At 35.4% G+C, this 17,302-nt stretch overlaps 1 long non-coding RNA gene across 1 annotated transcript; it reads left to right on the top strand.

Annotated features, from left to right (window-relative positions):
- The first annotated feature begins 7,394 nt into the window (after positions 1–7,394).
- LOC118348739 lies at positions 7,395–9,613 on the top strand. Its single transcript, XR_004801724.1, has 3 exons — positions 7,395–7,910; positions 8,465–8,521; positions 9,389–9,613. It is a non-coding gene; the product is annotated as an uncharacterized LOC118348739 (long non-coding RNA).
- Positions 9,614–17,302: the final 7,689 nt, after the last annotated feature.

Here is a 17,302-nt window from a genome sequence, read left to right as displayed (position 1 = left end):
TTAATAATTTTGTAACAGCCCGCTCGAAATTCATTGATGGAATTTCTATTGACTTTAGAAATCTCGTGAAAACCCCATAAGTTTTTACGAATCGATCAATTGCACGGGTTTTAGTCTGTCAACATAGTCAGTGTTATCACTCACTATGGTGCTAGAAATATGAGTTTAATTATTTGAGATAGTTAGAAGTATCAGAATGCGTTATGGTTTACGCCATTAGACTCAGTGGATTATTTATGATTTTATGGCCCAATAATCATTTTTCATAATTCCGAACGAAACGTTTATTGAAAATTGTGAAATTTATTTTTAGGGACACTTTGGGGTTGAATTTCGGTAAACGATTTTCACTTTAGGTTAATATGAATACTTAGAATTTTTCAGTAACCTCGATAAGCGCACCCAATGCAGTATTTTCAAAATCACAGTGTAAAATGTCCAAATTAGATTGGAGGAGTTTTATTTGGACACTTGGTAAGATCTTAACCACACATAATGAATAGTATTAGATACTTGGCACCATGAGGAACCATTAGTTGGATCTGTGAAGGAAGTCAAGGTGTGAGATTATGCCACCTAAGCAAAGCTCTATTTTATCTAATCAAATAAATTGTGCCAGACCAAAGAGGGTTTCAACCCTAGAAAAACCCTAAATGGTTGGAATCCAATTGAAACCCCAAAAGTTTGGTTGAAACCAAAACCCTAAACGATTTCCCCAAACCCTAAAGTTGGTCTCCAAACCCTTTTTAACCCGATTTCTAGCATTGTGTTTAATCACTTGATTAAATCACTTCCACATGCTATTAATTAATCAAATCCTTGTTATGACATCATTATCCAACCTTTTAAACCTTGGAAATTTGATTGGACCAAGAAAAATTAGTTTTTGGCTTGATAGCATCGCAAACCCTAACCAAACCCCCTTTAAACCCCAAATTGAAGCCCACTTGGTGGGGCCCACCAAGGCCCACGAAAATGGCCACCTTGGCAAAGCTTCTTGGAGAAGTTTCCTCCCCCACATGGCAGACCATCCACTGTCATTGGCTGCACCCAATAGTGCCTTGATGTGAAAGAGAAATCCACTCCATCAACCTCCATCTTTCACAGCTGCTGCAGGCTGTCTTTGCCCCTCACTATTCTCCATTTTATGTCACATAGACACCTCCAATCAAGGGTCATTCGAGCCCAAAACTTCCCCCTCCAGGAGTCTATAGTCACGCAAGGCACTTTTCATTCCTTTTTATCACTTATTTTCCCCCGTTCTTAGAGAGAAACCCAAAAGAGCTCTCTTGGGCAGAGTTTTAGGACATTTTGCATGGCCATTTTAGACCCTTTCTAAGTATTTTACCAAGATGATTCCTTCACATAAGTTGTTCATCTTTGAGTCTAGTTTTTGTGGATATCTTATTAGTCTCATTCCATGGTCATTTGTTCAGTCAAAAGTATTTTTAACCATAGAAAGGTCATTCTAGGCGTGAAACGGGAGAGTATGTTATGTTTTGGAAGTTTTGACTAAGCTAATGGACATATCTTGGTCCGAACATTTTATGGAGTGTTGTTAACATGTGTTTATGAATGGTCATTGAGGTTTTGTTGCATGAATAAAGCTTTTGATGATATATTTTCTTAGAGTTAGAAAGTTGAAAACTGGAAGTGGAAAAAACAGTTTATGTTTTGTGAAAGTTTGAATTTTCGTGGTTTAATCTTATTCCAAAGGTTTTGATATTTTTATATGATGATCCTAAGCCTCTTATATACATGTTAGGATGTTATTTCAAAGATATGTAGTATTAGTTTTAAAGATATGATTTTCTATGCAAGAGAATTTCGGTTAGGCCTAAAATTTGATGTTTTTGAGTTAGATCCATGTTTTATTAAATTTTAGCCATGTGATTTTAAGTTTGATGGTTGGATCTTCTTTAGGACACATTTTTAAACCATCTGATGTGTTAGTTTGAAGATCACATGTCTTTAAGCCATGGATCAAGAGATTGATCAAACTTAGTTGGAAAAAACAGTTTCTGTTTTGGACTAAGTTTAAAACCAAAAACTCCAAGTGTTGTTTATGATTTTTGGTGAGTTTTGTTTGATCATTTAAAACATGTTTGATCTTAGGATGATGTTATGAATATGTTAGAAATAAGATTTGATTTTTTTGAAATTCTTGGAGATGTTTTTATTAAGGTCAAAACTTGTGATTTAAGGTTTACTTTTTGTTAAAAAGTTTGGGTCTTTTTACAAAAAGTTTGGTGTTGATAATTAGCTTTTTCTTAATGGATATCTTTTAAGTGTGTTTTTAAACTTAGGATAGGAAGATCTTTGTTACAAGATTTTGGTTTATTCATGAGTTTTGAAACTTGAAAGAATTGCAACCAAAATCAAGACAAAAGGCGTATGTAGGTTTCGACCATAGTGAGTTTTCTATAGTTGTGAATGGTTTTAAATTCTTCTGAGTTGATATTTGAGTTTAGGACAAAATTTACATGAGGAATGTAAATTTTGGTAATTTTGGAGTTAGGATTTGAAATCCTTAAGTTAAGAGTAAAATGGTCATTTTCCTACATGTAGAGGGTAAAATGGTAATTTTGCTTTAAGTTGCCTCTTTTCACATTTCTAATTGATAGTAATTAATTTCTAACTTTTAGAATACCTTCTTACAGTTCCTCGTGTTTCGCGCTTTATTCTAGTAGAACGCGACGACCGAGGTAAGTTAGCTTAATGTGTATGAGTGATAAGTAAGGGAACTAAATTGTATGTATGCGTGTTATCATATGTGCCATGCCAAGTCATTACATATTTATCTGTTATACATAATTTATTCTGTCATGAATTATTCATCTGTTACACAAGATATTCTGTCACGTATTGCTATACATTGCAAGTATGTCATGTTAAGTTAAGTATACCATTTGTTACATGTATTTCATGTCACATAATATTCACTGTCACATGATACGCCATGTTAAGAAATGTTGTATGTTGTATGGTATGCCATGTTACGAAATGTTGCATGTTACATGTATGCCATGTTATGAAATGTTCTCTATTACATTTATGTCTTGAAGTATGTCATGTCTGTCGTCTTACGTTCATGTCACGTTATGCTACGTCAGGACTTCTGTCTTTTATGTCACGTTCATGTTACGTCACGTTACGAAATGTCATGTATGCCAGTTAATTTATTCATGTCAATCACGACCCTAAGTGCTAGGATAGGATAATATCTTAATGGAACTCCTTTGTTCACGCTGGAGTGTCTAAATAGGAGTGAAATTTCTTGGGTTGACGAAGTACAGTCAACAGATTGCGAATGTGGCCTAATTAGCTGGTCACCGGAGCGCGCCAGGCACTAACGCCGATGGTGCCACACATTATGTTACGTGTGTCCACAGCAAGTGTGGCACTAACAAATAAGTCATGGGGCCACAACAACTGTGGAGCATACACTACATGAGACACATCAATTGTGACACGTAGAATACGTGGGGCCACAACAGCTATGGAGTACGTATTAACGCACTCACAGCTGGTATAGACACCTGTGATGTGATGCGGTAATCGGCAAGGACACACGGCTCAAGGGGACCTGTGTAGCACCCATATGGTCACTTTAATGATTAAGTCTGTTGAATAAGATTTCAAGTTCATGTACTTCACGTTCAAGTCATGTTTCAAGTTCACGTTATGTTATGTTCAAGTTTACGTTCACGCAATCATGGTAATCCCATGAGACAAGAATATGTTTCAAGTTCATGTTATGTTATGTTCACGTTTACGTTATATTTCAAGTTCACATTTATGTTATGTCATGCTCAAGTTCATGTTCAAATTATGCATGTTCACGTTCATGTTATGTTTTAAGTCCATGTTATATTTCAAGTTCACGTTCATGCTATGTTTCAAGTCACGTTCATGCTAAGCTTCAGTTTCAGTTTAAGTTATGCCAGTTATGTTATGTTGTACGTCAAGTTATGCTATGATTACTTATGATTTGATTATGCTTTGATGCTTTTACTCCCATGCATGCATCATTAACCTATGTGGAGGTTTTCTGTTAACTTGCTGAGATTTGTAATCAAATCTCATTATGGTAGTCCCAACTACCATTCCCCCCGAATGGTAGATTTTGTTATAGGATCTGAAGGAGAACCGGGAATCGACCAACTGGAAACGGCCGACTAAGCGACGGTGCGGCGTAGATGGTATTACAATAGTTACCTCAGATTACTACTTGTATTGGTGGAGCTCAATCTCCAGCACTCTTTTGATCACAACCTTATGGACTATTATTATGATCTTAGTTGTTTAGTATGTCGTTAAGTATGGAGTATGTTTTAAGTATTTGGGATATTTTAGTTTGGTGCATAGTATTGCTAAAGAAAAAAATTATCCGCTGCAAATATTGCATAATGCTAGATGCATGTTAGGAATATTGCATCTTATATGTCATGAACGGGGGCAGGTAACCTTGTGTTGCATGTCTCGACACTTCAAATGTCCGTCCGATCCCAAGCGGAATTTGGGGGCGTCACACTGGCCCTTCGAACAGGCTTGATTTTACCATTCCAGGTAATGAATCATGAAAATTATAATGTCTTCCATCTCTTAAACAGAGTAATACTGAGGTGTTTAATCTACTTCTAGTGAGTGGTTTTATAGCTACTTGTACTAGTCCAATATGAATGAAAGCATATTTCTGTTCTTTGTGATTTTGAATTGCATATTTTATGATGAATAATTATTATGCTCATAGTACTAATTTTCGTGATTTATATGAGTTAAGATGTCTAGATTATAGTCTAAGACTTGAATTAGAAATATTAATAATAACATAAGAGATCTTAAGAGGCAACAACAATTGATGAGACAAGATTATACACTAATGATAACTAAATATCATGTATATCAAAGTAGACAAGTGTCAATAGAATATTATGAAGCTGACTACAACTTCTTAAGAAACGAAATTAAAAGTGTAAGAAATCACTTAAGGATTCTTGCTTTAAAAAAAAAAAGAGTATGAAATCATTGATACAAATCTTTACAAAGATAACCTATAACAAAAGAGAATGAAGTATTTTTGGAAGCTTGTCTTGGTAAGTCATGAAAAACTGATGGTCAGCCCATTCATGCTGGAAGGCTTTAAAGGTGGCCTCGGCGGTGTTCCCTCAAATTCTTAATTTACATATTTCTCTTTGGATATAGGAAATCTTTGCTTAAAAATCTGTCTCAATGAATTCTTTATTCAAACCTAATGAATCCACTACTAGTATCTCCATAGAACCTAATAACATCAACCAGGAAGATTATAGTATAATAAATATTGAAAGAAATCTACAGGATTGGACAATTCCTAATGTTCCAAAAAGTCAAATATACAAACATTCTACTTTTTCTTCTAAATTGTCATTTCTTACAAATTATACCATTAAAACAATAGAAAAAACCATTAGTTTAAATAATGATTATAAAACATTATAGTTATTAAGTAATTTAACATGTTATTAAGTAAAGATTTATTTTAAGAGTAATCCATAATGGTGTAATTTTATTTTGACACTTCAGATATGATCTAGTTTATTAAATAATAGTTGTTGTTTATTTTACAATATTTTGTTATAATTATATTATCTAGTATTAAATTTATAGTTTGATTACAATAGTAATAAGTTAGGATTTAAGTCGGAGAAACTAAGTGAATATTGATGGATTTGGAAAAGTGATGGTATTTTAGAATTAAGAGAAACTTTAGGTTTTGGAGGTATTAAAATAGATATTTCAGGTGTAAATATGAGATGTCTGTTCCTTGGAGATTGATTTAAATTACATGAATTTTTATAGGTGACGATTGAAGATTGCTCAGTACTGTGGTGGGAAAATTTTCAAAAGTTAAGAAATCCTGGTAAGCGGTATTCATATACTAGACTTTGCATAAAAGAAGAAAATGAAACGAGTTTGATTTGAAAATATGCATGTTTGTTTTGAAAAGAAATCCAAAAATAACCTCAGTTATGTGTTTCCACATATGCATGAATGTTGTATAAGAGAAAATATTTTTCTGTCATGATTGGTGTATATATGAGCTAATTTTGTATATCCTGTTTTTGAACTATGCAAAATGAACGAATATGCAATTTATAAAAATTTGTACATGTGATATGAAAATGTTCTGGAACTGTTTTTGAATAAATGAAAAGGTCTAAATTTGTTCAGTACTTTGTTTTGGATATGTCGCGATATATGGAAACCTTGGCATAAGATTCTGATTTTGTATTCTGATTAAGTCTGATTATATTGTTCTGTGCGATTTTCTTTACAGCCCAACCACTAGTTAGAATAGTGGATACGGCTAAACCAAGAGTTATAATAGTGGATATAGCCTAACCACAGGTAATAGTAGTGGATACAGCCTAACCACGGATTATAATAGTGGATAAAGCCCAGCCACGGATATAATGGTGGTTTATAAGCTTACTACGGGAGTTAAACATGGTATACGGCCCAGCCGTGGGTATAATGGTAGTTTATAACCCTACCACGAGGGTGAAACATGGTATATGGCCCAGCCATGGGTATAATGGTGGTTTATAACCCTACCACGAGGGTGAAACATGGTATCTATCCCGATGTGATGCCTCGATATGATGAAAATGAGATCTTAGATTTTGATATGCCAAAAGATTTTGAATAAGAAAACTTTCTGAAAGCTTCACTCTGAAATTTTTAGTAACTTGTTTTGATCTTGCATTCTGAAAGCAAATGTTTTTTATTATGAATTCTGAAAGTAAATATTTTTGTTTTGAATTATGCATTCTGAAAATGCTCATGTTTACATATTAGTATATGTTCTCTGCGTACTGAGTTGTTGATAACTCACTCCTTATTTCCATAATATTTTCAGATGATTATGATGGTCCTACTGGCAAGTAAGAGTAGATTGTGTTAAAGAAGTTGTGAAGATCATAGAAGAATAAGTACCCGAGGGTACAAGTATTCATTTTGGGAGTCTCTTTAGTTGATTTATGATTTTATATTAGTTTTGGTATGGTTTGTCTTGGAAATTTTGAGACTGTGTATTTTGATGGAATATTAGAGTGTACAAATCTGTTATGGAAGACAATGTAAGATTACAAGAGCTAACTCTCTGGACTTCTGAGTGTGGGGCGATAAGGCCATGTTTGGATATAGAGATGGTTTTATCTCATTTCATTTCCTCTCATTATTACAATTTTTTTAAATTTTCACACAAAATATAATAAATAATTCAATATTTTAAATCTTAAAACAATATTAATATAAAAAAATTATTTTAATAACATTTTGTCCAATTCATCTAAAATCATCTCATCTCAATATCTAACTGAGCTTATGAGTCTTCATGGTTCACTCTGAAAATCTACGGTGGTCAAGTTGTACTTTCTTAGGAAAAATGTCAAACCGTACTTGTCCATTTGACCCAAATATGAATTTGAAAACTTCCGTGGTATTTTTGTGAAGCCCAGGCCCATGTCAGCTGAAGCCAACCCAAAACCCCTTAATACGATGCCGTTTTCTCTTCCAGGTAAGATCCTTTTCAGTTTCTCCCTCACCCAATTTTTCCTCCTTCTATTTTGCATTTTGTGAGTTTTCTCATTTAATTCTTGACGGTTTTCTTCTCTCCCAAAACCCTTCCTCTCAACCGTATCTCTTTTCCCTCACAATCAGTTTCTCTCTCAAGTTGACGCCCTCTCTCTTACTCCTCTATTTTCTGTGTTTCTGCTTTGAGATTTCAGGTAGTGTCGCTGCGATTTTTCCCTCACTAATCTCCCCTTTAGACGCTCACCCACTCTCGTTTCTCTCTTGTTCTCTCCCGTCTGTGAAGTAGTTAACCTCAGTGCCGAGGTGTTGACGTCGAGCCCTGTCGAACAAAGGTAAGGTAACCCGAGTGTCCATTTTACATTTTACATGGTGTAAATTAGTGGCTTATATTGTTGTGATCGTTGGAAAATTTCTATTGTTTTAAAATTGAACTTGAGGGCTATGTAAATTGTTGGTGAGTTGTTTTTGACAAAAAGTTATAAAGGGTGGCTGTTGAGTTTGATGTGGTTGTGTGGGAGGAGTTCTGTAACTGTTCAGGGTTGTTGATGTCTGTTTTGAGTGTTTATATAGACTATGGAATTGATGTGATTTCCTTGTGGGTTATAAGTTATGGTCTGAGTTGATATTGGCAATCAAGACTATTTTTATGGCTGGTTTCATATGACGAAGTGTGTTTGACTTTGGTTTGGTGGATGTATCAGTCATTATTGAAATTGAAATACGGTATTTTGGATTGAAGTGTGAGCTATTCGGTTTATTATTTGGCTATTTGTGTTGGGTTATTTTGTTGAAATGAGGGTTGGAATCATGAGTTTTAATCATTTTGGATCAAAGTTGTGTGAATGGCCTTTTAACACTTGGTGTATATTTTGTTTTCTATAAATAGGTGACGAGATTATTAGAGGTCGAATTCAAGGCATATATAATACACTGCAGGAGTCAGGTAAGTGGGGTTCTTATGCTAGGCTTTATACGAGTTATGAAGACTGAGGTTGACTTTATAAAAACTTTACATATTTTGTGATGAAATGAGAACTTGGGAAAACAAAACCAATCTAGGTCGCTTATTTGCATTACTCATGAAATCTGTATGGATAAGGAAAAATATCTTTTGACATGCATTGTGTAGACATGAGCTAAATTCTGTCATGTGGTCTCTAAAATCTGAAAAAGAGCGATATTGGAAATCTGAAAAATTGTGCATTGATTTAGAAAAATGCTCTGACTTTTGTTTTTAGCATGTGAAAATGATTTGATTATGTTTTGGTACACTATTTTATTTTGATATAACATCTAAAAACCTTTGGCATGGCATACTGATTTTGTATTTGACTCTGTCTCTGCTTTGCTCTGTTATGCTCTACTCTGTTTGGGCTAGTACCAACTTCTCTGTCTCTAAGTGCACCCACTTTGGAAACAAAGTGATTTTTTTGTGGTCTTTCATGTGTGCACACTCGGGGCTCAGAGAAAAATAAAGGAAATATTTCATCTCTGTCGATGCCTGGTTTGGCAACCGGGGATAGCACAACCCTACCACGGGGGTGAAACATGGTCTCTGCTCTGTAAGATGCTCTGTTTTGATGTGATGATGATGTTCAGGTTTTGTTATGCCAAAGTACTTTGGGTTATTCTTGTCTTAAAACCATCGCCTTGTTACTTTTGAAAACATGTGTTTTTTTGCATGATAAACTCTGGAAAATATTTTGTTCTGCATACGGTACTTTGTAAATGCTCATGTTTGTACGTTAGCATATGTTCTCTGCTTATTGAGTTGTTGATAACTCACCCCTTATTTTCATAATATTTTCAGATGATATGGAGAGTCCAACTGAGGACCTGGATTAGGAATGGTGAGCATGATTAAGCTGAGGAAAGGATGTTAAATGAAGAAATACTAATGTCTTTTAGATTTGATGTCTTTTAGATTTAATTATGTTTTTGCTTTAGTAGGACTTATGGAATTATCAATTTGCTACGTTATGACTACCAGGAGATTGTGGACCCCTTGGTTTATTATTATTGCAATAATGACTTTGTGAAGTTTTTAAGCTGTTTGTTTAGAAGATATGAGATTGATTTTGCATATGAAGTTTTTGAATATTTTTTATTTAGATGTGTTGGGAGACATGTTTATAAGTGACAGATAGTAATTCTCCAATCCATCCAGATATGGGGCATTACAAATTTTCCATTGCTTTGGTATGAAAAAAATGCTTCAACAAGTCGTAGTCTTTTTAAACATTATTATTACAAGTTTACAATGAATATGTAACGCCCCGTCCCCGAGGGTCCGGAGAGTTAACTCATATAACCTGATAATCAACTCTAACAAGGCTAGAGTACTTCCAAATTCAAGAATATATATTTCTCAAACCTCAAATCAAACGTAAATACTTCAATTAAATAAACCATATAAACTCATTTATCCAATAATCAATCCAACATCCCAAATAAAATCAACTCTTCTTCATGTCTCAAATAACAACTAGAAATAATATAACATTAACATAAGTCTCCATAAACCGTCTAAAACCATTGAAGCAAACTTAAGAAAAATAATTAACCTCCAACACCAACACTAATATCATGAGATACCCAACAACAAATCACTGCTAATCTTCTCCATAGAGTCTAATACTGATCTTCAGCTGAACCATCGATGTCATCTGAAATATTATGAAGATTAACGGGGTGAGTTATCAACAACTCAGCAAACAGAGAGAATATACTAGCATGTAAACATGAGCATTTGTAACATTTGATAAGCCGAACAAAACATTTACTTTCAGAATGCAGAAACAAAACTTGTACAAAAACATTAGAGCGAAATTTTCAGAAAAATAAACTTATTCCAAAAAGAAAATCCGTTGGCATTTCTAAATTGAAACATTATAATCATATCATCATTTGGTATCACATCAGGACAATACCATGTTTAACCCCCGTGGTAGGGTTATAAACCACCATTATACCCGTGGCTGGGCCATATTCCATGCTTCACCCCCGTGGTAGGGTTATAAACCACCATTATACCCGTGACTGGGCTGTATACAATGTTTCACCCCCGTAGTAGGGTTATAAACCACCATTATACCCGCGGCTGGGCCTTAACAGAAACAGAACAGATTTCATCGAAAATCCGATTACAATCATATACAGAATCAGAACTTCATGCCAAGGTTCTCAGATGACACATCATTTCAAAACAAAATACTGAAAAGCTTCAGATCATTTCACATGTTCGAGATAAACATAAACAAAATATTCTCATTTGTTCATAACAAAACTTTTAGATTTTTCATATTTGCTCTTTTACATAGTTCAGAAATAAAGTGCACAAAACTAGCTCATGTCTACACCAGTCATGACAGAAAAACACTTTCTCTTATATAGAATTTATGCATATGCAGAATAAACATCTGAGGTTGTTTTCAGATCATCTCTTTCAAAAAGAAAATAAACACATTTATTTTCAAAGTCAACCTCATTTTATTTATTTTATGCAAAACTAGTATATGAACCCCGCTTACCTGACTTCTTCGTATTATCAACACCTTGAGCCGGAACTCTAATAGTAACACCACCTAAACAAAAAGAGCATATATCTAACATTTAATAATCAATCTAGTAGGCTGTTATTTATTGAGTAATAAATCAAAACAGTCCCTTCCCAACTCCATAACTATCTAACAATTAAATCCGAACAACTCTCTCTTCAAATCATTCGCATTTAAAACTCAAAACAGCCACCACTTTCTATTAACACCAACCAACTATAATTATTTCCAAAACCAACCACAGCAACTCCAATAATTAAAATATAATTCAATCCAAACTTCAATTCCAACCTTTGAATAAAACAATTTCAGTGCACACATCAATACTCTAATCATTCAACAATTCAAAACTTGCACAAAAGTTCAATACAACTAGTTCCAAAACACCCATCATTTTACCCCAAAAAGTCTCAAATAATACTTTAAAAACCGACTCACAAAACACCCAAAATTATACTCCTCAACATCCATAATTCCAACACACTCCACTGCTTCCACAATTAAAACATCAACTCAAAAAATAAATGTCAAAATTTCTTCTACTGAAAATACTAATGGTCTGCGCAAAGGGGAATTTGACTAAGTGTAATACACGGCCATACAAAGCAGCGTGTGTGTGTGTGTGTTCGGGAGGAAATACTACACGACCTTACAAAGCTACAAAGCATTTTGTGTGTGTGTGATAGACAACCCGAAGGGAGGAAATACAATGATTTGTGAACTGTGTAACAGCAAGTAAAAATTAAGAGAGACTAAGGATTTAATGGTGGGCGGAACTTACCGAGAATAGAAGGAAAATACTTCAGAGAAGAGCTTCAACGAAGGCAGTATGCGGGACTCACGAAAACATTGCCTAAAGTTGAAACCCAAAGGAAGAAAATTTACAAATTCATCTAAGAGCACAAAGAAGCAATGGAAGGGAGGAGATTAACTCATTACCGTGCAACCAGAACAGCTACGTGAGGCCTGAAGACCCACAGAAAACGCAGCATCAACCGAAATCTGTAGAGAGGAAAATTTTCTGGGTGTTTCAAGTGTGATGCAGATGTGATGCAGAAGAAGAATTCTTTGAAGAAACTGCACAAACTGGCACAGGGTGGGAACGAGGCACACAGGATGGAGCAGTTTTCGAAGGCAGAGCAGTTGGGAAAGAAAGAAGAAGAAGAAAGGGAAGGAGAAGAAACCGACGGAAATGAGAGGAATAACTTACCAAAACGACGCCGTCCGAGTCCCTCAACACATGCATGTGGGCTGGGCTGGCTTCAAGTATCTGGTTGCCATCTAAAAGGGCTGGGCTTGAGGCCCAGTTATTACAAAATATGCTTTAAAATATTTATTAATACTGAGTTTGTATTTGTCAATATGGAACCTAGATAAGTATTTAATATGATGTCTATTTATTACTCTTTTTATTGAATTCTTCAGTTTATGACATAAACAACTGAAGAGGATTTCAATTTTAAAAAATTAATGTTACAAGAGAGGTAAGAATGAAAGGAAGAAACATAATTAATAACGTTTCATTTTCAAACCATAAACTTCTTAGAATTAAAATATATATATATATATTTGCTATTTCAAATTTTCATGTAAATATTATTTAAACATAAAAATAAAAATGATTTTTACGAAAAATTATTTTATTCTCAAACTGGCAGAGTTAGTTTGAGGAGTAGGAGACTAATATGTTCTTGCGAGTGTCCCAACTCCCCATTGAGCTCGGATACTTTCGACTCGGAAGCAGCCAAATTTTTCTTGCAAATCTCCAAGCTCTAATTTAACACCTAATAATGGTGATCGTGTTCCTTGAGAGCACTCTTAGTCGCGACCAAATCCTACTATGCCTTATCCTTCTCACCCTGAGCTATGCTTAGTTGAGTATTAAACTCCTGACATTTTTCCTCCAAGGCAGTCAGGCAGCTAATATAGTTAATTTTCACCTTCTGCAATCCCTCCGCATATTTTTCCACTTCACTCAAGCGGGCAACCAGATTATCTCGTTCAACCTCCCTATTAGACACTTTAGCCATATGCAGTGCAGTTTCCTCCAACTCACTCGCCAACTAAGATTGGAGAGAGGCAATCTGGTCCCGAAAGGCAGCTTCAACTCGGGAAACCTCCCTAGCCAGCTCTTCTTTCTCCACTCGGGCAAAGACAACAGCACTGTTGGATTTGCCAATGAATGCATGCATGAAGTTGTTTTCCTCCTCGAGTCCCATACGGTCCCTTCCACCAGTGTAGTAGCAAACTTGTCAACTCCCTACAAAAAAAAAACCTAGTCAGGACAAGAATTTAACAGCCTAATAGAAACTTAGACTAAAAGTAAAGTGAAGCTCACTAGCGAAAGGATGCTACGGAGGTTGAGGACAGTGGGACAGAAAGCTTCACTGCGGTGCGACTTGGAGGCCTAAGAGGAGTCACTAGATTGGAGGGTTTCTTAAACCCTCTCCTCCACTTGTCAGAGGGGAAAAAGGGATGCTCCTAGAAGAGCTGGATGCGTCTGAGGACTTGGCCCCAACGCAAGCTTTCTTCTTTTTACCCCTGCCTCCGGGAGTGGTCCCCTTGTTAAGTTTTTTTGTCGACGATGGGGTGCCCAGAATTTTGTGGTTGAGCACATGGGCCTAGCTAGTTTCCATCAGGAACCTATCGATGTTGGTGGGCATTAAAAGAGTGTCTGACCAAGTGGACCTAATGGTAGCCATCGTCCAAGATTGAACCAAGTGGATGTGAGCTTGCTCTTGGGGAGACAACAAAATCTCAAGGTCATGCTTGTCGAGAACGGCTAATCCAGATGCCCTGATAGGGAATTCCCAATGTGAGGCTTCATTCGTCGGAAATTCCCACCCCCTACCCATCACAAAAAGAAATTTCTTCGTCCAGTCCTTGGCTTGGGAATACTTACGCTCTAGCTGCACCAACTTGCTGTAGGACCTAACCCTACAAAGGTTCCCATCCAAATGCCTAAACCCATGAAGAGAGAGGAACTCCAGAGTTGTAACATCGGGATGGTCATCACTAGTGGGCTCCAAGACCCATCGCCACAGAACGCAGCAGGCCATTAAAATACGCCAATCATTAGGTACCAATTGGGTTGACGCAAGGCCTAAGACATCACAAATAGGCCACATGAAGGGCAGGCGAAGTCCCATTTAAAACATAGCTAAATAGAGGACAATAGAAATTGCCATACCTTTGACCGAGCAGCGACAGCCCTACCAAATCAGGATATTAAAGTGGTCCCTCACAACATCTAGTTCTTGATGTGAGAGGGTGGAAACCAAGTGATGACCATCGAAGATGGAATGGGAAGCATCTCCTTTGACTCTAAGGTTACCTGTAGCGCCTTCACGATGGACAAAGGAATAGTGAGGTTGTGAAGAACCACAACCACGAGAGTGGCTCACACCTATGTCTCTGCCAGTAGCCATGGGACATAGAAAAGAGAGGAAAGCAATGCAAGAAGAAGGATGAGAGGGTTTGCAGCGTAGAGGGCACAATGGGTTTTGGACGCGAAGCAAGAAAAGGAAGGAAAAACAAAGCTTGTGCAAGAGGATAGGAAGTCAAGGGGAAAAAAAGTAAAGTGGTGGGGAACAATAAATACATGCGGTGGTTGAAAAAGGAGAATGCATATCGAAGTGATGATGAAACAACTTTGATAGACGTTCTGAAAGAATAACAAAGCAGAACCCCAAACATTGCGCCCCAAGAATGAGTCTCATTGCATTGCGCATGGTGAGGATTCGTGGGGTAACCAGAGGGCTTTGGCCCAATTCAAAAGAACCAACACCTCATAGTTTAAAAGCCCCATCGCACAACGTACGATGAGGCTTTGTGGGCTAATTGGAGGGGCATCAATTAATTCTACTGAAAGGGCCCAACGACATCTTGTACAAAATTTTGATCGAACAATGTGTGATGAGACTTCACGGGATAGTTGGAAGGGCTTTAATACCAATATAAGGGATTGCGGGGTGCCACCATGGGCCTAGGTCATGGTGGCTCGACAAATCATTCCACTCAAGACTCAAGCCTCTCTGACTCAATAGCGTTCATGCCAATTTGTTAAGGACAAGAATGCTCGTCTGCTTATCCTGGGACAATTGATATATTCACTTATTCAAAGTGAGTAAATAGCCCGAATGTTCAGGGTTACAAATTTCAAATAATGGGTGACGCAATTAATCTGGGTGATCGTAAGCAGTCAAAATCTCTATTTAAATAATCCAGGTACGCTAATGAAACTTTCGAATAAATTGGCTCTAAGAAAATTCCTATAGTTATTGGCTTAGGCACCAGAAGCGCCCCATCATACCCCCAAAGCCACCTTACTCTTTGGTTGCAGGAGATCAAGAGTGCGTAGCAGTGAAACACACCCTTAACATTACTCGTTTGATGTTTATGTCTCGAGTAATACTATATATAATTGTAAAATACGCAAGCATCGCGAAGTTGTTTTAAAGAAAAGTGAGGTCTACTATTAAAAAATTTATTTTTTTATGTTCCATATTTACTAACTTCTTTTTAAAGAGATTACGTGGCATTTGCACAAACCACGACTGCAAATATCACTTCTCTTATCTCGCGAGTCCTTTGCATACCTTTCCTTGCCCAAAATTTTGCATACTCCCATTCATTATCCACTGATCGTTTTCTGATCATCGCTTTCCTGTCATCGCTCTTTCCTGGATCTTTGTTTGTGAAACTTTTGCCTGATTGAACTATTCGATAGAATTGAACAAATGTCTTAGGCCTCATTTGTGAACACATCTCATCTCATATCAAAATTACTCATAATTTATTTTTCTAACATCACTCAAATACAAATATTTTTTCAATTTTAAATTTTTAACTTTTTTATCTAATAATTACCTGATTATTACAACTTTTTCAAACTTCTAAACAAAATGCAAAAAGCAATTCAAATTTTTTAAATTATAAAACAAAAATTATATTATAACAATATTTTAATTCTATAATATTTTTATTTTATTTTTCTAAAATCTATAAAAATATTTTGACTCAAATAATTTCACTATTATTCACGGATTTCTCATCTCATCTCATCTCATCTCATTCTCCAAGCAAAGCCTTAAAGGAGGTTTGGATAGTGAAAGATTCTTAATTCATCATATCTAATCATTACAATTTTTCTAAATTTTCACACAAAATAAAATAAACAATTCAACTTTTTCAAATTTTAAAATAATAATAATATTAAAAAATAATATTCTAACAATATTTTATTTAACTTTCAACTTTTATCTCAACTCAACTCTCTAATCCAAACCTCCCCTTAGTTTTGAACGTGGGATGTTCATTTCTTCTAAGGGCATAGTTCTTACAATACCAAAGTATACAATCATCAAACATAATAGATTTTATCCCCAAACGATTCGTAGACGTAAACATTCATGCTGAATCACATAAGACCTTTTCTCTCTTTATTTACCTTTTATACGTTTGATTTATTATTTATTTTATAAATAAATATTTGAGTACTGTGTCAACACAATTATGTTGCTTGTAGGGTAGTGCTAGGGCTACTACCCTCTTACTATCTATTTACTACTTATAATGTGTATGAAGTTTTTTATTTTTTAATCATTTTCTTTTAAGTAGTTTTTTAACATCCTTAATCATTAAGAAAAAATTAAAAAATATATAGAATTTTACTAATAGTCACTTCCTTAATCATTAAGTAAAATAAAAATTTTAAAAAAATCAAATACAAAAAGAGTAGTAGGAGAGTAATAAGAGAGTATTAACTCAATAATTATCCTTGTTTGAACTTTGGCCATACTGAAAAATTACATTAACTACGTAGTAAACTATCTCTATCCTCGCCTAACATCCAACTAGGAATCGCCAACGGCCTAGGGGCGAGCAATGTTTTATGTTTGTGTACAAAGCATTCTCCGTTAGATTTTAGATTAATGGAGATGTTCGTAGGGAGAAAGTCGCTCTTATGTCTAAATTAAAAATAAAAAAATGATTTATATTTAAAAACTAATTTTTTCATATAGATCTTATATTTGTTCACTTTTTTAAAAAATGGTGCACGAAACTTACGTGTTTTATGCTGGAAATATCATTCCTTTTTCCTTAAGATTTTGTTTGGATAGTGAGATGAGATAAAATTATCTGTAAATAGTAGTGAAATGATTTGA

Source organism: Juglans regia, chromosome 6 (genome assembly GCF_001411555.2).
Source record: "Juglans regia cultivar Chandler chromosome 6, Walnut 2.0, whole genome shotgun sequence".
NCBI classification, from domain to species: Eukaryota; Viridiplantae; Streptophyta; class Magnoliopsida; order Fagales; family Juglandaceae; genus Juglans; species Juglans regia.
Note: the sequence above shows the minus strand (reverse complement) of the source record. Positions and strands in the feature narration are given on the sequence as shown.